General features: G+C 35.6%; 1 protein-coding gene across 1 annotated transcript in view; it reads left to right on the plus strand.

Moving 5' to 3' along the window:
• The window catches only part of PTPRD (protein tyrosine phosphatase receptor type D), a 2,089,263-nt gene that overhangs the window by 754,164 nt on the left and 1,309,688 nt on the right, over positions 1 to 25,411 (plus strand). Inside the window, exon 5 of the mRNA XM_054689298.1 lies at positions 20,366 to 20,407. The gene's annotated coding sequence lies outside the window, so the exon portion shown is untranslated. The remainder of the gene's footprint in view (positions 1 to 20,365; positions 20,408 to 25,411) is intronic.

Genomic DNA, 25,411 nt, shown 5'->3' on the forward strand with positions numbered 1-25,411 from the left:
CTAAAAATAATTTTGTTATGGTAATGATAGAAATTTCAGATTCTTAACAATAACAGAATAGTTATCTTCTATCTGGTATAATCTAATTCACATATACACACACTTTTTCCTGCAATTAGAAGGTTATCTCTGTGCCCACAATAAATGGACCAATTTTGCCATTTAAATGTGCCATATGCTCTCAGAGGTGTTGATTATTCAAAATACCTGTTTGCCCAAGTCTATTAAGCTTAAAAATTACATTTTAATGGCCCCTTATATTTAAACTCTGTTTAATATGGCAAATGCTTGAGAGCTACTTACAAACACCATTAAATTTCATCACTAATTACTAATAACAGGAATGAAATTAGCACCTGTCTCAGCTGCTTTAGATATTGGATTGAACTTAATAAACAGTTGAGAAAATTCTCTGTTGCTAAACATTTACTGAGGTCATTTGCATTCTGATTTTCAATGAGCTATTATGATTTATACCCTCATATAGTCATCTGAAAGTGCATAGGGTTTGTATTTGAAGCAATGTATGTAATATTTTACATCTAAAAATCAGTTTTAACATGAAATATCAACCTCATATATAAATGTTTCTATCTATATCTAAAAAGCTATTAATATGAAAATGTCAGTGTAAGGAATGGGAATTTATACACACACAGAAAATGAAAACCATTAAACTAACACACAAAGTAGAGAATACATAGCTTTTAATGATCCCTTAAAATACAGTAGTCTTTAAAGACCAAAATCACTTGTTTCCTTCTAGCCCTCCTTAGTGTACCCTTAGTCTACACTCCTAGTGTAGGTGTTGACATAATTTTAGGGTAAAAACTGTGCAATTAATTGGCAAAAATGGCTCAGTGCTCTCTAAAACACCATCATTAAATACCATCACTTGGGAGAGTGTCACCACACTCACTGAATGTCTGTTATCTGACTTGAAAGGTTGTGGGAAAAATTATGCATATATATATATATATATATATATTGTCACATAAATGTCATGAAAACCCATTGATCTCCAAGGTAAATAATTATAAAACACTCTTAGATTGATGACTTGTATTTTAATATTTAAATGCATAAACTGTTATTATCTGTAGGATTTCAAACCAACTGTACTCTGGATACAGTGTCTTTAATCATCCAAACTGTCTTTGACTTGATATAGATTTTGTAAACTATTTCAAAGTACATCAAGAGGTATTTTTCAATATTTCATAAGCATTAAAAAAATTTACAGGATAACCAGAAGATGGCAGCATGGCAGCTGGTTTGAAATTTGACAGCTTGTAACTCCCATTAAACAAAAAACAGTTTCGAGATTTTTGTAAATAGTATCCAATTTCTAATCACAAAATTTTCTTAATATAGAAAAGTTAATCAGAAGAAATGACTTTTAAGAAGCTCTAAATGATAACTTGACCAAAGCAGAATTACAAAGAAACAAAAATGGCTTCTGCACTGCTAGTAATGTAGAAGAAAGATGAAAGAGACAGTAGGGGGAGAATGTCAAAGCTCTTAAAATGTGCTTTCAGAACATTTTAAATAAGCTTGATAGAACCCATTATGAGGGGAAAAAAGAATATTTTAAAATTCCAAACAAGATGAGCCTGGATATTGAAATAACCAACTAATTCCATCTAGGCCATTAGCAAAAAAGTAGAGGTCATTATAATAATTGCACAAGTACAAAACAAACTCCTTAATTTTTTTAGCTTTAAAGTCCATTTCAGCCTTAAAAAAAATACTCCTATGATTGTATGATCTTCTAAGTCTTTTATTGGCTAAATACATGCAACAACTATGAAGAATTTCAGTATACTTTTTTATTTTTAAAGATATAAATCCATCATCACTAACCCTTAACTGGAGACCTTTGTATAACAGCAAAAAGGTCTTTCAAACCTCATCTGAGCATCAAAATGTTTACAGTAATACACAGCATAGTAAAATGACAGTTCATGAAAATATTTTCTATATTCCTGAAAAAATTGCAACAAAATTTTACTATAGTAGAAAATGTGAGGAAAACCGTCCCAATACCTGTTACAAATAAAACTCACCATCTATTGCCTTTTACTGTTCATTTTATTAATTTATGATTTGCACAAAATCCTAACTCCTCTCCCAATATACACTAGGGTATGATCAAGACAAAGTGTTACTACACTTCTATGAGATGAGTTCTAGCATTTATTAGTATGTTAAAATAAATCCATTTATTCATTCAAAAGTTATATATTGCCTAAGATAATATTTGGTACATTCTAGGTAACACTGAAACAAGTTACCACCCAAGTTTGAAATGATCCATTCAAAATAACAAAAATGCAAGTCCTTTGCTAAGATGACATTTTGTGTGATTATCTTTACAGTCATTATAATTAGCAAAAAGAAAAGTTAATATTTTAGTTAGGGATTATAACTAATGTTTAATAAAATTTATATGTATATATATATATTAAAATAGTGTTAAATTTATAAGATGAAAATATCTATAAATGCTTCAAGAATACCTAATAAATACCCACGATGAAGTCACCTAAGACTCCTCGAGGCAGAAAGGAGAAAATTTTTTACATTTTCTCCTGCAGTGGGCAGCAAAGCCTTAGTAAGGTATAAGATTTCTGAAAGAAAACAATGAACAACAGAGCAAAATGATTGCTGAAACAGTGGAAGGGTCATTTTAAATTAGGACTAATGAAAAAGAAACATTTTTGGGAGACAGGAAAACAAATTTGATGATGATGGTAATGACCAAGATTATGATAATGATTATTTTTTAAATACTGTATTTTTTCTTATTTAAAAACAGCACACAGCATGATAAGTCATAAAAAAATGTCACTGAGTAGCTTGAGACTCAGTTAAGTTATAGCTAAGAAGAGAAAGTTAAGAATAATAGAGTCGGGTTCCCACCCTAGATACCCCTGCTTCTACATTAAAATTAGACGAATATCTGTAACAGATCAGAAAAAAAGCTCTGACTTCTAAAGCAGTCTTCAATACCTTGGAGTGTCTTTTATTCTTTTAGTTATTCAACAAATATGAATAACATATTAAACTCAAATGCTAATCTCTTTATTTGAAGGCAAGAATGAAATTGAAACTCAGCTGGCTCATGTAGGAAGTTTATATTGTAAAAAAAGGATTTCACTGAGAAGGATGGATTGTTCTCCTTAAATGTGATCCCCACTTATCTTGATAAATACCACCTTGAATTAACAAAATTTAATCCCATAGTCAAGGTTTTATCCCCCCTCCCTCCCCCATGAGAAGGACTTGGTCTTCTGAACAGAGAAAATAATGGAGGAAGACATATTTTCTGGAGCAAATAATTTACATAAGTCTATATACATGTCCTATGAATGTGACTTTTTTTTAAGATTTATTTATTTGTGCATACAAGAGCTGGGATATAGGCCAGAGATGCTGGGGGACTGAGAGGATTCACCAGAGACAGAGTGGGAGCAGGACAGGTGGATCTACTGAAATACACTGCTGATGGCGGAAGCAGGTGAGACTGGAGAGGTCTGCTGCGCCATGTGGGTCAGCTGCCTGGCCACGATTGAACTTGTGCTGCAGTAGCTGTGGATAGCTTTGCAGTGCTGACACCTAACCACTGTGCCACCGGGGAGGCCCTGAATGTGACTTTTTGTGACTTCTAGAGCATTACCCATGCTTCACTAAATAGGCACTGAAAACCTCCTTGGGTGACTATAAACTATGAAATATGCCTGGAAGCTTAGTCATTTATACTTTATAAACTTTGCTTTGGTTTTGTGTCAGAGTTTTCTCCATGGGGGATAAGGATCTGGTTCTGAAATACTATAATAAGTGGTTTCCTGTAGAAAGATATAAAGAACCATGCTAATATAATTAACATACTAAGTCATCAACATCAAATGTTAAATGTTTATAAAAGGCAAAGGTTATAAAATCCATTCAGTCATCCAGACAGAAAATATTTATTAAGCACCTGTTATGAGCTATCTTATCTTAAGTGATGGAATTTGACTTTATAAAAGCTTAAAGAAACACTGCAGTCTTTTTAGTCAAAGCATGGGTAAAGCAGAACTATCTTCTAGCTATTTCTATTTTAGAATTAATTATGAGTCCAGATGAGTAATATCAAAGAGTTGAATGTTTAAACATATCCATATTGCACACCAACCCCATTTAGATAACACAATACTTCCTTGAAATCTGACTGAATTTGGCCACAATTAAAAATACCATAAATGTTTTAAGATGTTATAAACCACATGGAGCCCACCTGGTGGATATAAGCGGTTTTATTTTCATCTCTTTCCCTTTAACTAAATATATTTTTTCTCTTATACAAGATTAGTATTATAAATTGTACCTACAGAGTTGAAATAAAATCTTAGTGCCTTAGTGAAAGAACTATATTATATAACATTTTTTCTAGCATGACTTTTCATGTAGGATATTTTACAAAGTATTATTAGAACCTGAGATATGTACAGAAGGAAGAACCAACTTTAGAGAGATTATAACTTCATAGTTGTATTTCATGTGATGAACAGATAATTATGAGAGAAAAGTGATATTCATTTTTCAGATTCAAGTTTTCCTTTTATAATTTCTTTTTGAGCATTGACCTTTCTGAGTTCTTGGACCTTTCCTAATATTGTTATTCTTCCTTCCTTCATTCACCTTATCAGGTGTCTCTAATCCCTTTCCCTGGTGTATTTTTTCAGTCTCCTTTCTCCAATCTTTCTTTTTCTCTCATTTAACACTTTCATTGATTTAAAAAACCTTGTATTTCTGTAAGATAAATTGGGATAAAATATCGACAGAGAACTCAGTATATCCGTTAATTAAATTTTGGACAGTAGGGCCTCCCCGGTGGCGAAGCGGTTAAGCGCTAGGTTGCGAAGTTGCCCGCAGCCTCTGCAGCGCTGGTTCAATCCCCAGCTACTCCCCGGCCACCAGAGGAGGGTCCCACATGGCGTGCAGACCTCTCCTGCCGCCCGCTGCTCCCCTCAGCAGTGTACTTTGGTCCTTCTGCCTGCTCTACTCCCCACTCTGGCTCTGATGAATTCTCCCACCCTCCCACTCTTCTGACTGTACCCAGTGCTTGTATAAATAAATAAATATATCTTTTAAAAATTTTGGACAATAAAGGATCAGACTTTTATTTAGGTGAAATAATTTATAAATTTTATATAAGAGCTTATTTGTCATCATATTTAGTCATTTGTGAAAGTTATGGCTTACTAGGTTCAACTGAAATGCAGCACAAAATGTCAATCCATTTTTATCTAAGGACTATTTCTTTATCTCATAAGCAAATTTGGTATTTCACCTAACAGCTAACGTGTGAACATCTTCAGCGGTTGAAGTGGTACAGCCAATTTGGTGGGCTCTCTGAAGTTAATCAAGTTCTTCATTTTCAGCTTAAGAGGTTTTAGAAAGACAGTTCTGGTGTTCACTCTATCCAAGTCAAAAAGATTGGGAGGAAAGCTAGAATCAGTTTGGAAAGTCATGGCCTGATAGTAGAAAAATTTGAATTCCAGTCCAGATGACAGAATCAACAACCCCAAATAATTAAGATAACTAGAACATTACATCCTAAGAGATTTTCAAAGTACTCTTCCTATTGCTAATCCTAACCAGAAATTTCTGTTGTTCTTCTGTGCCTTCAACATTCTATTGCATGTACATTTTCTTCCCTAGATTTAATATTCATGTTTCAAAATAGTTATTACTTAGCAATTTATTTGATCCTTTCTGCCTATATTACCTCATACTATTGTATACCATTCTAATGATAGAAGAACACTTCAAATTCTTAAACTTTTCTCACTAACACTAATTTTCTCATCAAAAAATGTAGCCATAAGTTTTTTGGGATATGTTGGCTTCATTAAATTAATACTTTCACAAAGCTCTGTTATGACTTCAAAAATTACTTTGAAATAATTTTAGATAAACAGAGAAATTTCAAAAAGTGGTCCAAGGAGATTGTATACACCCCTAATGTTAACATTTGATACATTGGTATAGCCATAATAAAATTTCTTGTGTAGTGATATATGTATAATGTTTATATATATGTTTATATATATATATATATAAACATTAGTAGTGCTAGGTAGCATAACAGTCTTACTGGAACTTCACCAATTATTCCCCAAAAGTCTTCTTCTTGTTCTAGGAACCAAACTGACACCCCACATTATCATTAGTTTTTTTTTTTCCTAAATTTCCGCTAATATGTGACTTACTACGTCTTATCTTGCCTTTCAAAATCTTAAAAATGTGGTAAGTCCTGATCAGTTATTTTGTATAAGGACTAATGCTCTCTTTTGGGTGATGTATTTCATGATTATATTGATCTCACAGAATTAATGTTATTTTTCTCAACACAGGAACTACATGATGTTGATATATTTTTCTCTCTCAGGGTGTATGCTTGATTTAGGTAGGTTGATCTAGGAATTTCTGTTGTAATTTTACTATTTTTTCCTTTGTAACTAATAAACATGTTGGGAGAGATACTTTGAGATTACATGAATATCCTATTTCACACAACTATCTTAGCATCCATTATTGAATCTACAAAAGCTATTACAGTGGTGTGTATCTAATTTTTTATGTCCCTTATATTCTATATTATTATATGAAAGTTGTTTTAGCTCTTACATACTATTTGCTATTACTATAAAGTGGACAAATAATGCTGTTTTTCATCTTTGTTCCTATTTATTAATTAGAATTTTCCTTGCATTCCTTCCAAATATTCTTCTAGATTAGAGTTTCTCCTCCAAAACATATTTAGCTAACTTTGTCTATTCAAACAGTTACATTCACGAAAACCCTGCCCACCCAAGCACTGTCCATACTGTTCTATGTATATTATTATGTAGAAATACTAGTAATATGCATGCACAATACATACCAATATTGAAATTTTCTTTATATTTTAAGCTAACACATGTCCATTAAAGAACCAGTGCTTTGTAATTGCTTTGAATGAATTGGCATGGTTTGTTAGGTCATTGATCACCTAATTAAATTTTTCTTTTAAAGAAATGTCAAGTTCAGAGCTCTCACATGGAAGTTTAAGATAGCTTCTGAAGGATATTGTTAATACAGAACCAAAGCAAAAGTAAAATGATTTGTGCTTTAGAGGTGAGATTAGATTTTAAAAACTCATTTTTACGTAAATATAAAATATGGAAACTTTTAACACCAAACATATAATACAAGTCTTACTTATTACCTTAAATGAAGATTTCACAATACACACTTTAAAATTGTCCACAGTGTATTCTGTAAATTTGAAGTATTTCTCTAAGGCATGAGTGTTTCAGGTTTGGCAAGAACACTTTGTAGATATTTTAGCTTCCTGCTCGGTGCAACAATTCCTACAATATGACCTTTAAAATAAATGTTATGTGCTGAATAATAATAAATTTGCTTAGAAAACAACTCTAATTTAGTGTATGAATAGTGAATATATTCATCTTACAGGGAACTTTTACACTTGCTTTAAATTTTCCCATGAATCTATTTGATGACTTATTAATGTCAATTACATTGTCTTACTTAGTCACATAAATAGTAATTTAGCTTTGTAACAAATTCAACAAGAATCCCACCTCCCCAATATTCAGAATCACTAATGGATGTGCAGCTAAGCTCTAACTTCAGCTCCGGTCAGCTGCTTTAAGTATCACTTGTGTATGCACTGAGCTGTTAAGAAAAGTGGCTCATTTTATTCTTGAGCAAACCAAGTGTAAGAAAATAGAGGTAGGAGAAAAAAAAAAAATCAGGCAAATAATTATCTTAGCTTGAGATGAAAGTGGTAAAAATCACTTAATTACTACCTACTTCTTGGCAAGATATAACGAAATAAAACTTGATGGGTGAAAGTTGAGGAGAGAGGCCCAGAGCAGAAGCTTGGGAAGACAACAAAGCACAGGCTGTATTTTTTTGGGCTCCTTGTTATGGCTTCTTGGTATTCATTTAAGCTGTATTTTATTTTACAGTTCCAGTTTGATAAAATTATAATTAGAATGTAGATCTTGGTTTAATTATGGATTCTTTCCCACATCACTGGCTATCCCTTAATATTCCCAGTGTCATTGTTTCACATTACATTTTAATTTGGTAGTTCACCAGAAAGAAGAGTGTACCCTAGCATATAAAAGATTACTCGTCATGACTCAGTAGACTAACAAAGCTTTTGTTGAAGGGGAACTTTAATAAAAGGAAAAGATTTGTTCCTTCTTGGTCGAATTATTAGCTCCTATAGCTCATGCAAGAGAGATTGGAAATGCATTTTCTCATCACACTGTACAATATGCTTACTTGAAAAAAATATACAAAATGTTTTTTTTCTCTTGTATTGGGTAAAGACAAGAAATGTCATTTGAGAATATTTACACAGACCTATTTTCATCTTTATTTCTTGAGGCAAGATAGGCTTACAACACTCTGTGATTTAGAAGACAAGTTCACACCCTTCATGTGTATGTTACCACAACTCACCTACCAACCAAGGGACCCACAGTCCTCCGTCATAGTCTATCATGCCCCCTTAAACCCCCTTTCTGGTAGCCTTTTCTACATTCAGATTTCTAGGATTTGTTATTGCTTTGTTTTCTTTGACCATTTGTTTTGTTTCACTGTATTCCATATTTAAGTGACTCATCTGGTATTTGTCTTTCTCCTTTAACTTTGGTTAGCATAATCTCCAGTTCAATTTATGTTATCACAAATGGCACAAGTTTATCTTTTTTTATAACTGGATAGTGTTCTATTGTGTACACACACCACATCTTCTTAATCTGCTCATCTGTTGCTAGATACTTAAGTTGTTTCTATAACTTGGCTATTGTAAATAATGCTGCAGTGAACATAGAAATGCATCCATCTCTTTGAATTCAGTGTTTTTTGCAATCTTTGAATAGATAATTCAGAGTGGAATTGCTGGACCATATGGTAGATATATTTTTGATATTTTGAGACACCTACATAGTGTTTTCCATAGAGGCTGAACAAGTCTATATTTCCACCAACAATACATGAGAGTTCCTTTTTCTCTACATTCTTACCAACACTTGTTTCTGGTCTTTTCAATATGAGACATTCTCACAGCTGTGCTAATATATTTCATTGTGGTTTTGATTTACTTTTCCCTCATGATAAGTGATGAGCAACAATTTTCATGTGCCTATTGGCGATCTCTACGTCTTCTGTGGAAAATTGCCTGTTAAACCATTCTGCCCATTTTTTAAAAATATTTATTTAGTTTTACACAAGAGCTGGGGTCAGGCCAGAGGTGTGGGAGGGTGAGAGGATTCACCAGAGACAGAGCGAGAAGCAGAACAGGCAGATGACTAAAATACACTGCTGAGGGGAGCAGTGGGCGAGTCAGGAGAGGTCTGCCGCCCCACGTGGGTATCTCCCTGGCCGGCCGGGAATCGAACCAGTGCTGCAGAGGCTGCTGACAGCCTCATAGCGCTGCACTCCACCTGCTGTGCCACCGGGGAGGCCCTATTTTGCCCATTTTTGATTGGTTCTTTGTTTACTTTCTGTTGAGTTATATACGTCTTTTTATAACTTGAATATCAGCCTCTTTTCAGATGTGTGGTGTGTACACAGAATATAAGACAAGTAACTATATTATTAGAACTAACCTTTAAGAATTACCATCACAATGGAGAAAGCTTTTAATATTATCCTTTTCTTTTACTTTAAAATACTGATAATCACCCCTGAGAACCTGGAGAATTTTAAACTAAATGGTTAAATATAAATGTCTAATATAAATTTCATCATGACTTATTTATTTGCATTCATATATTTAAATTATATGAATTCATATATTGGCTTTATCTACTAAAATAATTTGAATCAAACCCAGTATAAGTCATCAACAAGTATTTATAATTTACTTACAAGAATGATAGATTTAAATTAGGTACATTCCAAAGAACAAATATAAAAACCACAAAATAAAATGACTTTCATTTTAAGGTTTTTCTGATTATTCAATGTAGTGTTTGGATTTTAAATTGAGAATTACTTGTAGTTATATGATTAGACTTTTGAAGACCTGATAGCATAGTGAATTTAAGAGATATAATGCCTGAGTTTGTTTTGAGACCTTATTTTATCTTCCGTATGAATGACTTAGAACCATTTCTGTTCATTACATTTCTTCCCCAAAGACATGATATATACTGGATGAGGGTAAAACTGAGGGACCATTTTTAGATTTGCCACTAATTACCTGCATATAGATACACTCTAGAAAGATACACTCTGATGGGAGAAGTGCAGGTTTTTATGAAAACCCATAGAAAACAAATTCAAGCAGCCATTGGGAGTTCAAGGAATACTTGTGAAAAAGATATTAAAGTTTAGATCTGACAAAAAAAGTTAGTCAAGCTACAATAAAGAAAAATATTGTTTTAAAAATAGGGCATTATGGTAAAACCTATGGTTCACAGGAAATAATGCTTTATAGAAATTCTAAAAGTTCATTGAGGTTGAACTTCAACTTCAAAAGTTTTGCTAATTCAGGGAAAGGTAACTAACATTGTTGAGCGCATACTGTGTTTCAAGCAAAGTGTTTGGTGCTCTAGACATGCTATGTCACTTGATACTTCCATGTAGTCAGATTTCATGGGGCCTCCCTCATGATGTTGGGCATTTTCATCTAATTGTTTTAATATTCATCTTTCAATCTCACTATTTCATTTTGCTGCTGATTCACAGCTAATCCTTATTCTTATCCTTATAATATCCTCTAAGTTTTTCTAACATCTTCCTTCTGTTTTTCAGATGCCATTTTAGACAATGGCTTTTGTATAAGCCCTTTTTGGGTAATATGGTAGTAGGCTCTTTTCTTCTCTAATACTTTATAGAAACTATTATTTCAGATGTTATAACTCATTTACTAAAAAGAGTAAGAACTTTCTTTAAAATCAGTACAAAATATTGATGTTTCTAACATTATTTATCTTTAGAAATATATTTATTTTTTGGACACTTTTGCTGTGTATTTGAATGTCTGCATATGTATAGGGGATATGTTAGGTGAAAGTGGCATCAGATATTTTGCAATTTTTTTCCTCCTCCCAAATAAGAATTCTAAACTTAAAAAAAATACCTATTTTCATTTTCTTGTTTTACAGAAAGTTGTCTGAAACGCAGAAATACAAGAGTGTCTGGTTTTTCTACTTTGTTTCAGTGTTCTTACAATAATACAGGTTAGCTGTGAGAGAACATCTGTTCAAATATGAGGTTGTATATGGCAAAGTATGCATTTATAAACCTCTTCTTCAGGGGTGCGCAGAGTATCCTCAAATGGATGCTTGATTTAAAAGGTATTTTTAGAGGATGACTAGAAAATTGATTCTCTGAATTTACGCCTTTCAACCCAGAGGACAGAAGAAAGTATGTACTGACTATTTGGAAATGCGTGCATAAAATTAGCTGGCTATTATCTAGTTAACGGATCAGCTCTGCTGTCTGGTGTGCTATGAAGTGGAAGTGAGCGGTTGTTGGAAAAAGGATATAAATGGTGCTTTACATGGCTATATTGATCTTTCTTTTTGTTTTCAATTAAAGTTTTTGAAAAAAAAGTAACTTTAAAGATAAGAAAAGTCTGGTGAAATTCTCCATCTCTGTGCTCACATATTATGACTGACAGGGTATTAAATTAGCAAGTTCAGTGTTCTGTTGTCAGCTAAAATAGAATAGACTTTATTTTGGATATCACCTTTTTGCATATGCAAACAAATGCAACTCACGATAAATTTTTCTATGAGATATGGTAAAATTTGCATCCATTCATTCAACAAGTGTTTATGAGTGCCTATTTTATGCTAGGCCTCATGCTAGATATAAGAAATCAAAGAGCAAAGTCCCTCTCTTTAGGAACTGACAAGTGGTTTGGACGACATACACATTTAAACCAAGAACTGTATACAAGTTTATGTTACAGGAATGCAAGGCATATATGAGATACACATTTCAGGAACCTTTAACTAGGCATGCCTGAAAAGAAGTGCTGTGAACTGAGCTTTAAAGGACTTAGCTGAAGTAGGGGCTTATCCAGGAGGGAGAAGGAGTATTTGAGGAAGATGAGAAAATGAAAAAAGAAAGGAGGCAAACAGCACATTTGGGAACTGCAAAAGATTAGTTTCTCTGGAGCAGAAGGGTGATATGTGTGAATGGTAAAAAATGAGGCTGCTAGACAGCCATGGAATGTTAAACCTATAAGTTGATGGGTTTTTCAAGGTAAGGGAAAACTTTCAATATGCTAGTGGAAGAATAACATGCATAAAATGCACTTTTTGGATAATCTATATATAGTGGAATGGAGGATGGGTTGGATGAGGATAAAATTGAAGATTAGGTGAGATCAATTAGAAAATTCTAGCTTCTGGATGCTGCAGAGCCTCCAGTCTACCACTCCACAAGAAAGGTTGGGTATAAATCTATCTATATTTTTAAAAATGGATAAATTCTTAGATTACAAATCTGACTCTTTTATTCCACATGAAAAAGTGAGTTCAAACAGTTTAAACGCCTGTGCAAAGTGAGAGAGCATCTAACAAAACTGTAATTTAAGACCCTTATCTCCTTTAAAAAATATAAGTTTAAATTCACAAAGAATTAGCCCGACAGCTTCAGAAAAATATTATAACTAAAGCATTAAAGTATCTGTGTTAGCAGTGCCATAAAATAATTGACCTTCTTGGACAATATTCTCCGTGGGTAAAGTTGAAAAGACAATGGAAAATGAAATCTGATTATTAATATAATTAGTTGATGAGCCAGTAGGGTGATAAGTTCATAAATGCCAGTTATTGACTGATGATAATACAGCCTTCAAATTTCCAAACTGATGCTCAAGTCCATCTTTCAGAAATAATGAAAAATCTGCTTCCTCTTTCTTGTTCAATTGCAAGGTGCTAATCCTACATTCAAAATAATGACATGTAAATCTTGAGTAAAAGCAGCAGTGTTGGGCCTCCCCAGTGGTGCAGCGGTTGAGCGCTGGGTTGCAAAGCTGCCCGCAGCCTCTGCAGCACCAGTTGGATCCCAGGTCCCTGGGCGAAGGTCCCACATGGCACGCAGATCTCTCCTGCCGCCTGCTGTTCCCCTCAGCAGTGTACTTTGTCAGTCTGCCTGCTCTGCTCCCCGCTCTGGCTCTGGTGAATTCTCTCACCCTCCCGTGCTTCTGACTGTACCTTGGGCTTGTATAAATAAGTAAGTAAGTGAGTAAGTAAGTAAGTAAGTAAGTAAATAAATAAATAAATAAATAAATAAATAAATCTTAAAAAAAAAAACCAGCAGTGTTGCTGTTGCTTTATATTAATTCTATTATTATTATGCTTGCTTTTGCATAGGTTTTGACTTTTTGAAGACTGTACATATATAAAGTGGTATCATGACTAGGACAGGGAAAGAATGTCATTATTAACTCTTCTTCAGGATTTCCAGATTTGTAAACCATTTATAAAATTCAAACAAAAACACTATAGTACTGAGTGTTTATATAAAATCTTTCCCCCCTCCTTTAAAAATTAACCTCCTCAAGGTTTTCATTAGAATGTCTAAAGCACAGCTGAATAGTAATATGGTAGCCTATTGCTAATCACTCCTTCAAACTACAGATTTTATTTTAGTGCCTCATAAATAGAACTAGTAGCTAATGTATAGAGATGGCATTTTTACAGCTATAAAGTATTTATTCACATCAGTGAGCCTTAGTTTATTGTTAAACATATTAATAAACATTGTGAGTTTATTCAGAAAATCATGATTCCCAGTGAGGATTTGCAATGAAAATACTAGTTAATAAATGGGGGAACTGGGCCTCCCTGGTGGCGCAGTAGTTGAGCGCTGGGTTGCAAAGCTGCCTGTAGCCTCTGCAGTGCTTCAATCCCCGGCTACCAGGTGAGGGTCCCACATGGCACGCAGACCTCTCCTGCCGCCCGCTGCTCCCCTCAGCAGTGAACTTCGGTCCTTCTGCCTGTTCTGCTCCCTGCTCTGGCTCTGGTGAATCCTTTCACCCTCCCATGCTTCTGACTGTACCCAGTGCTTGAATAAATAAATAAATAAATAATATTTTAAAAAAAAAGAAAGAAAAAGGATCTGAGATCAAGGTCCTGTCTACAATTCTACAGACATTTAAAATAAATAAATAAATAAATGTGGGAACTGGTGACTGAATCCTCTGATCCTGATCCCATGTCATAACAATGTCTACTGTAGAAAACAGAATGTGCAACTTTGTCCATACAATATTGTTCAAGCAGTGATAGAATTCTGAAAGGAGATCATTTGTCTTAAGTCATACATGTATTAATATCCTCCCAGCACCAAATATTCTAAATTTAGGAAAATCGAATATCAGATAATATGTCTTCCAGGGAGGTAAAATGGAAGTCAATCTTCAAGTGTTTCATTGAATACAGAGAGGCCCAGGTGGCTCACACTGATTGAAGCTGCTGTGTGGGAAGTGCGGTGACCTGGAGCTCCTGACTCCTGATGCCCACAGATACATTTCTGACACAGTCATTCAGAGCCATGTGGCCCAGGCAAAGTAACTCTTAGTGCATATGTAGAATAGTTGCCCACCTACCTGGGTGGTTGAGCGCAGTGCTGTGAAGCTGTCCGCAGCCTCTGCAGTGCCAGTTGGATTCCCCCGGTCATGGAGATACCCACATGGTGGGGAAGACCTCTCCTGTTTTACCCACTGCTCCCGTCAGCAGTGTATTTCAGTAAGTCTGCCTATTCTGTTCCCTGCTCTGTCTCTGGTGAATTCTCTCACCCTCCCACACATCTGACTTGTACCCTGGTTCTTGTATAAATAAATAAATCTTTAAAAAAAGAAAATAATTAGAAACTATGGAAAATATGTATAGGAAAAAATCCTGCTCAGAAATAACCATTAAGAGCATTTTCACATATTTTCTTCTATGATTTTCTCTGCACATACTCTATGGAAAAAGATTTGCACATATCTCCTCAAAGTCTGTAGATTGAATTGGGCGATGGAATGTACGAAACACCCTCTGATAGTCTGTCCTCAGCAGGATATTTTGGCATTTATGACCTTGTACCATTTACAGCGTCTTCCTTTCTCACATGGTGTCCATGGTACAACAAGCCTCACACTGCTCCATTCCAGTAAAATGATATATGTATTTTATAACAAGGGGACAAAGCAAAATATGGAATTGTCTTCAGTCTTTATATCTTATTTTGTGAGATACTTTTTGATACCTCTGTTAGAGAATAAAGGAAGACTCTCTTGATCCTCCAAATGAGAAAGGAAAAGTTGCAATTCAATGCCAGCATTGCCAATTATTTTGAATATAAAAGAGAGAGATGGTTTACTTGTCAAGAGTAAAGCCAGGTTGTATTCATGATTTTATCTGTGGAAAACCTTTCTTTCTGCCCCTAATGAAATGATGGAGGAATGTTGAAAAACAGAAAAAACACATGCCTTGTGTTTGTCTCTTAGAATTCTGAGTATCTTACTAATTCATAAAAAGACTATTTTGGAAGAGTAAAGAGAGAAGGTTTGGGAGAATAAAGAGGATTTCTAATTTGGTGCTTACTTTCATTTTATACAATGGAATCCGATTATATCCTAATCTGTTTACCTAAATTTTTGAAATTAATTTAATATCCCCATGCCATTGAATTGCCTTTGAAAGCACAGTTATAAGTAAGAGCAAGCATTCACTTATCTTGGAAGTAACACTATTTCTCTCATCTATTGTAAGACATTTATATTGTTTTCTTTTGTGAGGGAGAGGGATAGTATGCATAGTAGTGAAGTAGATTACCAGAGTACATATACGTTCATCAGCATCTGTTCACATGTACTTTTGAGGGATCCCCAGAAGTTGCATAACTGGTGAGAAGAAGCAACTATTTTTAAGGTGATGATATGTGCTGCCAAACTGTGTTCCAATTTCTACTACTACCAGGAAGTAGTGAAGGTGGCATTTATCATACTTATTACTATCAAAATAAAGCAATATCACAAAAGGCTTGCATTATTTAAAAAAAACCCAAACAACAGATATTTGCTTTTTGTGGACAAATAGACTTGAAGACATATAGACCAAACTGTTCTCAGCAATTAAAATCTTTGCAACAGACTCTGTTAAGGTTAGGAGAGAATTGCTTTGAGAATACCTATGGAGAAGCAAAAAAAGGAAGTAGTGCCTCTGTTGGACAATTCCTTGAAACCTGGGAACATCAAGGTTAGCAAGAATCCCATGAAAGAGAAAGACAAATATTAAATGGAGCAATGGGAGAACAGTTAAGATAAAATTTACCTCTGACACATGTCTATATAGAGTTGCATCTAATTTTGGAAAATGTCAACTATTATTGTTTTCAGGGGTTGTCATAACATAGTGCCACAGATTGGGAGCTTAAACAACAGAACAAAAATCCTCCCCATGATTCTAGAGACTAAGATGTCTAAGATCAAAGTGTCTACAGGATTTATTTCTTCTGATGGCCCCTCTCGTTTGTGTCTTCTCTTTCAAGCTTTACAAGATCTTTCTTTGTTTCTCTGTGTTCCAGTCTCTTATATCAACACCAGACACAGTGGACTAGAGCCCACATTAATGACTTCATTTTAAACTAACTCTATTCTGGGCCTCCCCGGTGGCGCAGCGGTTGAGCGCTGGGTTGCGAAGCTGCCCGCAGCCTCTGCAGCGCTGGTTCGATCCCCGGCTGCTCCCCGGCCACCGGAGGAGGGTCCCACATGGCCAGCAGACCTCTCCTGTGGCCCGCTGCTCCCCTCAGCAGTGTACTTCGGTCCTTCTGCCTGCTCTGCTCCCCGCTCTGGCTCTGGTGAGTTCTCTCACCCTCCCGCACTTCTGACTGTACCCAGTGCATATATAAACAAACAAACAAAAAAAAAAACAAACAAATAAATAAAAACATGCCTCTATTAAAAAAAATAAATAAATAAACTAACTCTATTCTTAAAGACATCTCCAATACAGTCATAGTCTGAGATACTTAAAAGCTAGGGTTTCAGGAGGCCTTCCTGGTGGCGCAAGAGGTTGAACGCTGCGCCATGAAGCAATCTGCAGCCTCTGCAGCACAAGTTCCATCCCTGGCCGGCCAGGGAGAAACCCACATGGTGAGGCAAACATCTCCTTCTTCACCCACAGCTCCCCTCAGCAGCGTATTTCACTCAGTCTGCCTGTTCTGTTCCCCACTTTGTCTCTGGTGGATCCTTTCACCCCCATGTCTGGCCTGTGCCCTAGCTCTTGTATGCATGAATAGATAAATCTTTATTTTTTTTGAATATTTATTTATACAAGCACTGGGTACAGTCAGAAGTGCAGGAGGGTGAGATAATTCACCAGAGCCAGAGCAGGGAGCAGAACAGGCAGACTGACGACAAAATACACTGTTGAGGGGAGTGGTGGGTGGCAGGAGAGATCTGCACACCATGTGGGACACTTGCCTGGCGCCCGGGGATTGAACCGGTGCTGCAGAGGCTGCGGGTAGCTTCGCAGCCCAGTGCTCAACCACTGCGCCACCAGGGAGGTCGTAGATAAATCTTTAGGAAAAAAAAAAAAAAGCTAGAGTTTCAACATATGAGTTTTGAGGAAAATAATTCAGTCCATAATACCAATATATTTGCCTGGTCTCACCTTAACATATAATGTGAAGTACATTATTCATGATGCATACCTATTCACTGATTATATGGTATCATTACCATTTTTTATGAAGGAAAAATATGTTGTACACCATGATTATTCCAAATTAAAGCAGATACAAAGAAATTATATTTAGTAATTACTTGTATTTGATCTCTTAAATTCACTGAGCATTCTATGCATAGCATCTCTCATTGGTATATAACATATATTGAACTTGCTCCTGAAACTAGGTCATTCTTCAATAGGGAAAGTAAAATGGTGTTAAAATTTCCTTCATGATGGGTTGGAAAAGTAAGTCATTTAAAGGACTTACCATTTTAATAAGGTGACATAGAGTAACTCTGCTACTCGCCTTATGATCTTCTGACAGCTTTGACAGTGAAAAATGATGTAACTGGGAGAAAGACTACTATGATGAGCTCCAGGTTTATGCTTACAAACTTGACACGTGACCTGGTTAGTTCTATTTCACTTAGGAAATAGATACATCCAATTTTGAGTATAAATGATAATGGTTATTCTATGCTTCACACTATGAATAAAGCAACCTTAATCCTATTTTTAAGTCCTGACAATTTCTAATGACCAGAGAAATAGAGATTTGAGATGCTAAAGATGGTCTGTTTCCTCCACAAGTCAAACTCTTGTGTTTTCTGTGATAAATGTTTTATAGTCTAGCATTGACACTGACTATCCAGAGCTTTGTACAATGTCTTCACCCAACTCTTCTACTTCTATGATTATTAGACAATTGGATTTTTGCTTGACCTGTGGAAAATATTAAGCGATTCCCTGTCATTTATGGAGATTTTCTGTTCCTCTAGCCATGCCAGACCACAAGTGAAACACAGAACATAAAATTACAGCTAAGAAATATTATTCCAGTCCAAATATTACATCAGTCCAAAAAAAAAAATAACGCTGCCACCTTTACTTTATCTCAAGATTCTTTCAAGAATAAAGCTTGTCATCCATACTTATATTTCTAAGTTATTTTTGATGAAATTATAGTTGTGTGAATAAAAATATAATTAAGTTAAAATATAGATAAAATGCAAATGAAGAATTTGATACTAAGAGATGAATAGAAGTATAGTTGAGATATTTATTTAGAATATCTAAATTGTAGCATAATATTTTTAGGAACTATTTTTTGTTTTTTTTTAAGATTTATTTATGCATACAAGAACTGGGGTACAGTGTTTTTAGTTTTCATGCCTAGTATTTATTGACCATTTACTGTGTTGCAGGGAGGAGTCTAAGCAATTTATTTGTATTCACTTAATCTTTACAACAATTGCATTGTAAGTGAAAAACTGAGTCTCAGAGGTCATGTAACTTGTCTAAATGCAAGCTGCTAATTATCTAAGGACCAAGGTTCAAATCTATTAAGTTTGAAAGCTAGTTTGGGCCATAATATAAGGAAGTTGGTTTAAAATTGTGTTTGCATGTGTTTAAGCAACCCAATCCTGTTAAATATTTCTTTATGTCAACACCTTAACTGAGTGTGTATGTGCACATTTATACTCTAGTGTTTGCGTGTCTGTTCTGCTTAAATAAGAGCTGAGGGAACATTCCAGGTGCCCAGTGACTTGGATTCCAGGAGCTCTTGAGACACTTCCATACAACAGTGAGAATATCTTAGTTTTTAGATTGAACCCAGTTTATTCAATCATGCCCTCTAATGCCTTCCTAAGCTGAAATTCCTTGAGTTTGAAAAAAAAATAATTTTATTTCAACTTTGTAAGTGCTATTTATCGTTTGTGGTAAAACTTTTATTCCTTAATAATGGAAGAGATCATAAAAAAAGTTTATTCCTTCTAATTTTCACCCCACATCTGGAAATTTCAGACAGATAGGATGCCAAGAAACAGGAAGAAAGTGAGTGGTTCTTTTATACTACATTTAATTGAAGTTCCTGTATTATCACATTTGCAGTGAGAGTTCTTAGATTTAGATCTTTGATTTTATGTAGGTGGGTCTCTGAAAATATCTGGAAATGTGGCACTGCTTTTAATAGAATAATAAAATAAAAAGGAATGATGGAACACTGGACTTTAGTACAGCAATACGTGATTCTTTTTCCTCTTTTGATTTTTAAAATACTCAAGTTCATTTGAACATATTTATATCTATTATCTGCACATACATTCTAGTTTCACTGCCTAAAAAATTGAAACATTATTACTGTGAAAATGCTTCTCTGTTAACTTTGGTGCTCCGTTGCCATTTTTGATGAAGAAATATTATAAGGCTTTTATAATAAAATCTATTTAACATGCTTATTCATCTTCCTCTTTTGAACCTAATAATTCATGTAATATTTATGAAAAGTAATGTCTAAGTTTTGACATAAAATTGACTTTTGTTTATCAGGGACTGTATCTGCTTCTATACTTGTTTCTGGGGAAAAAAATTGAAATAAGTAGAGCTTCTTTGAGGTTCAGATTGAGAAGTATTTCTGAATATTTATATCCTGTACTTTATTTTCTTAGTGAACTTTAGTGAAAAAGATAAAAGAGAACATCTTTTTGAAGTTAATATATTATATACACTTTATGAGCTTGGTGTCAGCCATGTTCTTGTTTTAATTTTACATATTGCCATCTTGCAATTTTCTTATTAAATTTATTAACAAATACATATATTTTTTACATTAGGTTCCTGTCCTGAGACCACAGCAGAATGTGCCTTGGACAAAGGTATGTACCTTTAATTTATATTACACAATTTCCACATGAGTGAGGTATACAAAACTAAAAATAATTATATCTCATACTTTGTTATTTGGAATTATATTCCATTTTCTGTGTGTGTGATGTTAGCACTTTTCCATCTGGCAAAGTATAATACTAATGAGAAAACATCAAAATTGAAAATCTGATTATTAAATATATACCATCAGCTGGGCACAGGAAACCTTAATCCATACAAACACTATTCAAAGAACTGTTATCATTAATGCCCTAGCATGTAAAGCAATGAAAGTGTTCTTAAATTTATGAAAGTTATTTAGCACAGTCTTCAATGACCGAGAATTAACTAACAGCAATACAATAATGTGAGTTAAATGGCCAGTCAAAAAGCACCTAAAATGCCTCGGTTTGGGGTGGGGTTGCTTTAAGCAGTGGAATTAGTTTGGAGTTATAAATCAATGTGGAAGGAAGAAGCAAACAGTAAAATACATATAAACAAGACTCAGCAAGCGGTATGTAAATTACTTGATGTGAAAGATAAGGAAGAGAACAGAAGGCCAATACAGGATTCCTATTATTTCAAATTAGAATGCTACTGTAAAAAGTATATGAAGAAAGATCACTGTAAACATTATGATCTGTAATGCTCATGAATCCCTAGAGGAAGCTATAAAGAAACTTATAAAATAAATAAAAAGTGCATCATATGAACTCAGTGGTAAAGTTCAAAGGAACCTAAGATTCTTAGGGAGCATACAGGAGAAAAATAAAGACTGATAAAATGAATGTCAGCACAGGAGCTATTAAAACCAGTCCTCTTTGGAGGAAGTAACAAGAGGAGAATTGCTTAAACTAGTACAAAAGGAGTTTAAGTTAGTTACAGGATAACGTATAGAGAGACGTTTTGGTATCGTTTTCTGGATGTATTTAAATATCTAATAGAGTCACTAATGTCAGATTATAATTTTACTAAAGCTTCTTTAGATCAGTTACCATCTAAAGGGTCCTTCCAACCCCATGAAGAAATTTATGAGGCAGCGAACTTTATTTTTCTGGGTGATAACTTTGTATTGAACAGAATGTTGGGAGTTTGTGGTTAAAAAATAAAAATGTGGGCATATTAATAATCATTAGTAATAATTGATGCCTGGTGTCTCTTAAGTAAACATGATATTTGAGAAAATACACATATATACATCATTATATTTTTAATTTGACTAAAAATATACTATATGTGTTCTGCCACATTGCTCTTAGAAGATAATAAGTAGTCTACAAACATACTCCTATGTATATATGAATAATTTTCTGTGATTTTAAAATTGAAACATACTTCCAGATTTTTTCATGATGCTATTTTTCATACAATATTCCTCTTAGTCATTTTCAATCCCTATTCAGAGAGTGGTGTGACTTTAGAATACCCAAGAAAAATATGCCAGCTGATATGCACTGCCAGACAGAGAATGGATGGCTCCAGGCACAAATCTCTGTTGTGTCAAGGCTTTGGCATGACATTTGGCAGGGAACTAAATCAAATACTACACAATGCAAATAATCTCAGTTTCCCATAGATGTGCAGCCTCAACCCAAGCCTGCTGTTAGTCATTACTACTCTTTACCCCTGATAATTCAGAGAATGACATTTCTGGTAATAAACTGAAAACTAGTGTATTTTTCTAGGTGTTCTAATTTTGAGAAACTGAGAGGATCATGGCTTTAAAATTGGACCTTCCTAGATTTGAAGTGTGACTTTGTCACTTATTAGCTCTGGAATACTGGACACTTTACCTCATTTATATAAAGAATTTACTAATAGCTCATCAAAGAGTTTGTATTAAAATTACATGGATTTGCTATATAGCCTCCTATACTGTTACATAGCAGACATTTACTAAATGTTATTTTACTCTTTCCTGAGTTGGATTTTGTGTTAACCTTCTTAATAATCATGATCATTCTGTGAACTGAAGAATAATTCAAATAGATATTTGTAAGTTTTGGCTTATGCAGGCATGTACAATAGTATTTGTGTTTATCCTTCTATGGTCTTTTTTGGATACTGAGAAATAAGAGTTTTTGCAAACTTTATATTTTTTAAGTTTCAATTCTTTATTTTTAAAGAATTATCTGTGATGCAAATGTTAGTGTGATCAAGAGAAACTTTATTTTAAATGCTTATGACTTAGAAAAATCTTAACTCCATAGCATGTACCAAAGAGTTGGTTCAGTAGCTAGTTCAATTCTCTTCTTTAAAAAAAAAATATTTATTTTCTCTGTTTCTACATCTCTCTCCTCTCCTTCTGGGATTCCTATAACTCTTATATTTCCTTTCCTCATGGAGTTATTTCCTTTCCTCATGGAGTCAGATAGTTCCCGAAGTCTTTCTTCGGTCTTTTTCCTTCGTACTTCTCCTTCCCTTTCTGTTTTAGTTCTTTTTATTTCTGTGTCTTCAAGAGTACTTATTCATTCTTCCATTTCATCTATTCTGCTTTCACTGCTTTTCCCAGAGTTCTTTAGCATCTCCATTAATTCTTTGATCTCCTGCATTTCTTTTACTTCCCTCTTTAGGGACTCAATTTCATTCTTCTGGTCATTAATTATTTTCCCCTTATCATTGTTTTCCTTTATGACTTCTGTCAGTTTTTTAATCACAGCAATTTTAAATTCTCTATCTGGAAGGCTCAGAAGTTCTTCCAAGTTACTGTCGTTGCAATCTGGTAGATGGTTTTCTTTTTGTGGTGTGCTATTTTGCTGAGGAGTTGCTGGGTTGCATGTTGTTTTTCTACTCCCTACTGCCTGTTTTCTAATTTGCCGTATTCCTTGTGACACTGTGTTGCTGGTACTGGCCGGCATCTTGGGCGACCTTCCCAGCTCACCACTGGCTCCTCTGGGGAACTTCTGCTGGGTTCATAAGTCTCCAGCAAAGACAGGTCCCTGCTCTGTCTCCTCGGTGAGCCTTCTGCTGGGTTCACACAGTCTCCAGCAAGAAGGGTCCCTGCTGCAAAATGCCAGAGCCAGGGACGCGCTCCTCTGCACGCCTGGTCTGCCCCAGCGGTGGGTGCTGCTCCCCTCTGGGCTGGAACTGCAGGCTAGAAGGTGCCCGGTGTGGGCAAGCCTCCCAGCTTAACCTCTGTCTCCTCGGTGAGCCTTCTGCTGGGTTCACACAGTCTCCAGCAAGAAGGGTCCCTGCTGCAAAATGCCTGTGCCGGCGACGCGCTCCCCTGCACGCCCGGTCTGCCCCAGCGGTGGGTGCTGCTCCCCTCTGGGCTGGAACTGCAGGCTAGAAGGCGCCCAGCATGGGCAAGCCTCCCAGCTTACCTCTGTCTCCTTGGTGAGCCTTCTGCTGGTGCACACAGTCTCCAGCAAGAAAGGTCCCTGCTGCAAAATGGCGATGCGGGAACGAGCTCCCCTGCACGCCCAGTCTGCCCCAGCGGTGGGTGCTGCTCCCCTCTGGGCTGGAACTGCAGGCTAGAAGGCGCCCAGCATGGGCAAGCCTCCCAGCTTACCTCTGTCTCCTTGGTGAGCCTTCTGCTGGTTCACAGAGTCTCCAGCAAGAAAGATCCCTGCTGCAAAATGGCGATGCAGGAACAGCTCCCCTGCACGCCCGGTCTGCCCCAGCGGTGGGTGCTGCTCCCCTCTGGGCTGGAACTGCAGGCTAGAAGGTGCCCGGTGTGGGCAAGCCTCCCAGCTAAACCTCTGTCTCCTTGGTGAGCCTTCTGCTGGGTTCACACAGTCTCCAGCAAGAAGGGTCCCTGCTGCAAAATGCCTGTGCCGGCGACGCGCTCCCCTGCACGCCCGGTCTGCCCCAGCGGTGGGTGCTGCTCCAATTGAAGAGAACTTCCCAAACGCTAAGAAGGATCTGAAAATTGATATACAAGAAGCAAGAAGAACACCAAACTTCCATGACGAAAGGAAAAATACAGCAAGACACATAATAGTAAAGCTCCCAAGAATCCAAGACAAAGAAAAAATAATGAAACTAACAAGAGGGAAGAAACAGATAACATTCAAAGGGAAACCAATCAGACTGACATCAGACTTCTCTGAAGAAACACTACGGGCAAGGAGAGAGTGGAGGGACATAGTCAACAGACTCCAAGAAAACAGATGCCAACCAAGAATACTCTATCCCGCAAAGCTCTCCTTCCTCTTTGAAGAAAGAATATGGACCTTCCCAGACAAACAGAAACTCCGGAATTTCATTGCGACTAAACCCCCACTCAAAAAAATACTACAAGGAATCCTAAAGCCAGAACCTCAGAGGGACGAATAACAACAAAAGAAGGCCAAAGAAAGTTATTAAAAGAATAAATAAATAAAGTCAAAGGAAAGACAAACACAATGGCAAATACAGATGCTAACATATCAATACTAACTCTAAATGTAAATGGACTAAACTCTCCAATAAAAAGACACAGAGTTGCAGGCTGGATTAAGAAACAAAACCCAACCTTTTGCTGTCTCCAGGAAACACATTTAGCTGCAAAAGATAAAAATAGACTCAAAGTTAAAGGATGGAAAATAATTCTACAAGCAAATGGACCAAAAAAGAAGGCAGGAACAGCTATACTCATATCAGATAAAACAGATTTCAAACTTAAAAAGATAAAAAGAGACCCCAGTGGTCATTACATTATGATCAAGGGGATAATACTTCAAGAAGAAATAACACTCATTAACATATATTCACCAAACGAAGGAGCACCAAAATATATCAGACAACTATTGGCATCTCTGAAAACAGACATCAGAGAAAACACATACGTAGTGGGAGACTTCAACACACCACTATCAACAATGGATAGATCAACAAGACAAAAAATAAGTAAAGACACTAAAGCTCTAAATAAGGATCTAGAGTGCTTAGGCTTAACAGACATATATAGAACACTAAACCCAAAAAAATCTGAGTATACATTTTTCTCAAGCACACACGGATCATTCTCTAGGATCGATCATATACTGGGGCACAAGACAAACATCAACAGATACACCAAGATTGAAATC

The sequence above is a fragment of the Talpa occidentalis genome, unplaced genomic scaffold (assembly GCF_014898055.3).
Source record: "Talpa occidentalis isolate TD23 unplaced genomic scaffold, MPIMG_talOcc4v2.1 talOcc4.7, whole genome shotgun sequence".
In the NCBI taxonomy this organism is placed as follows: domain Eukaryota; kingdom Metazoa; phylum Chordata; class Mammalia; order Eulipotyphla; family Talpidae; genus Talpa; species Talpa occidentalis.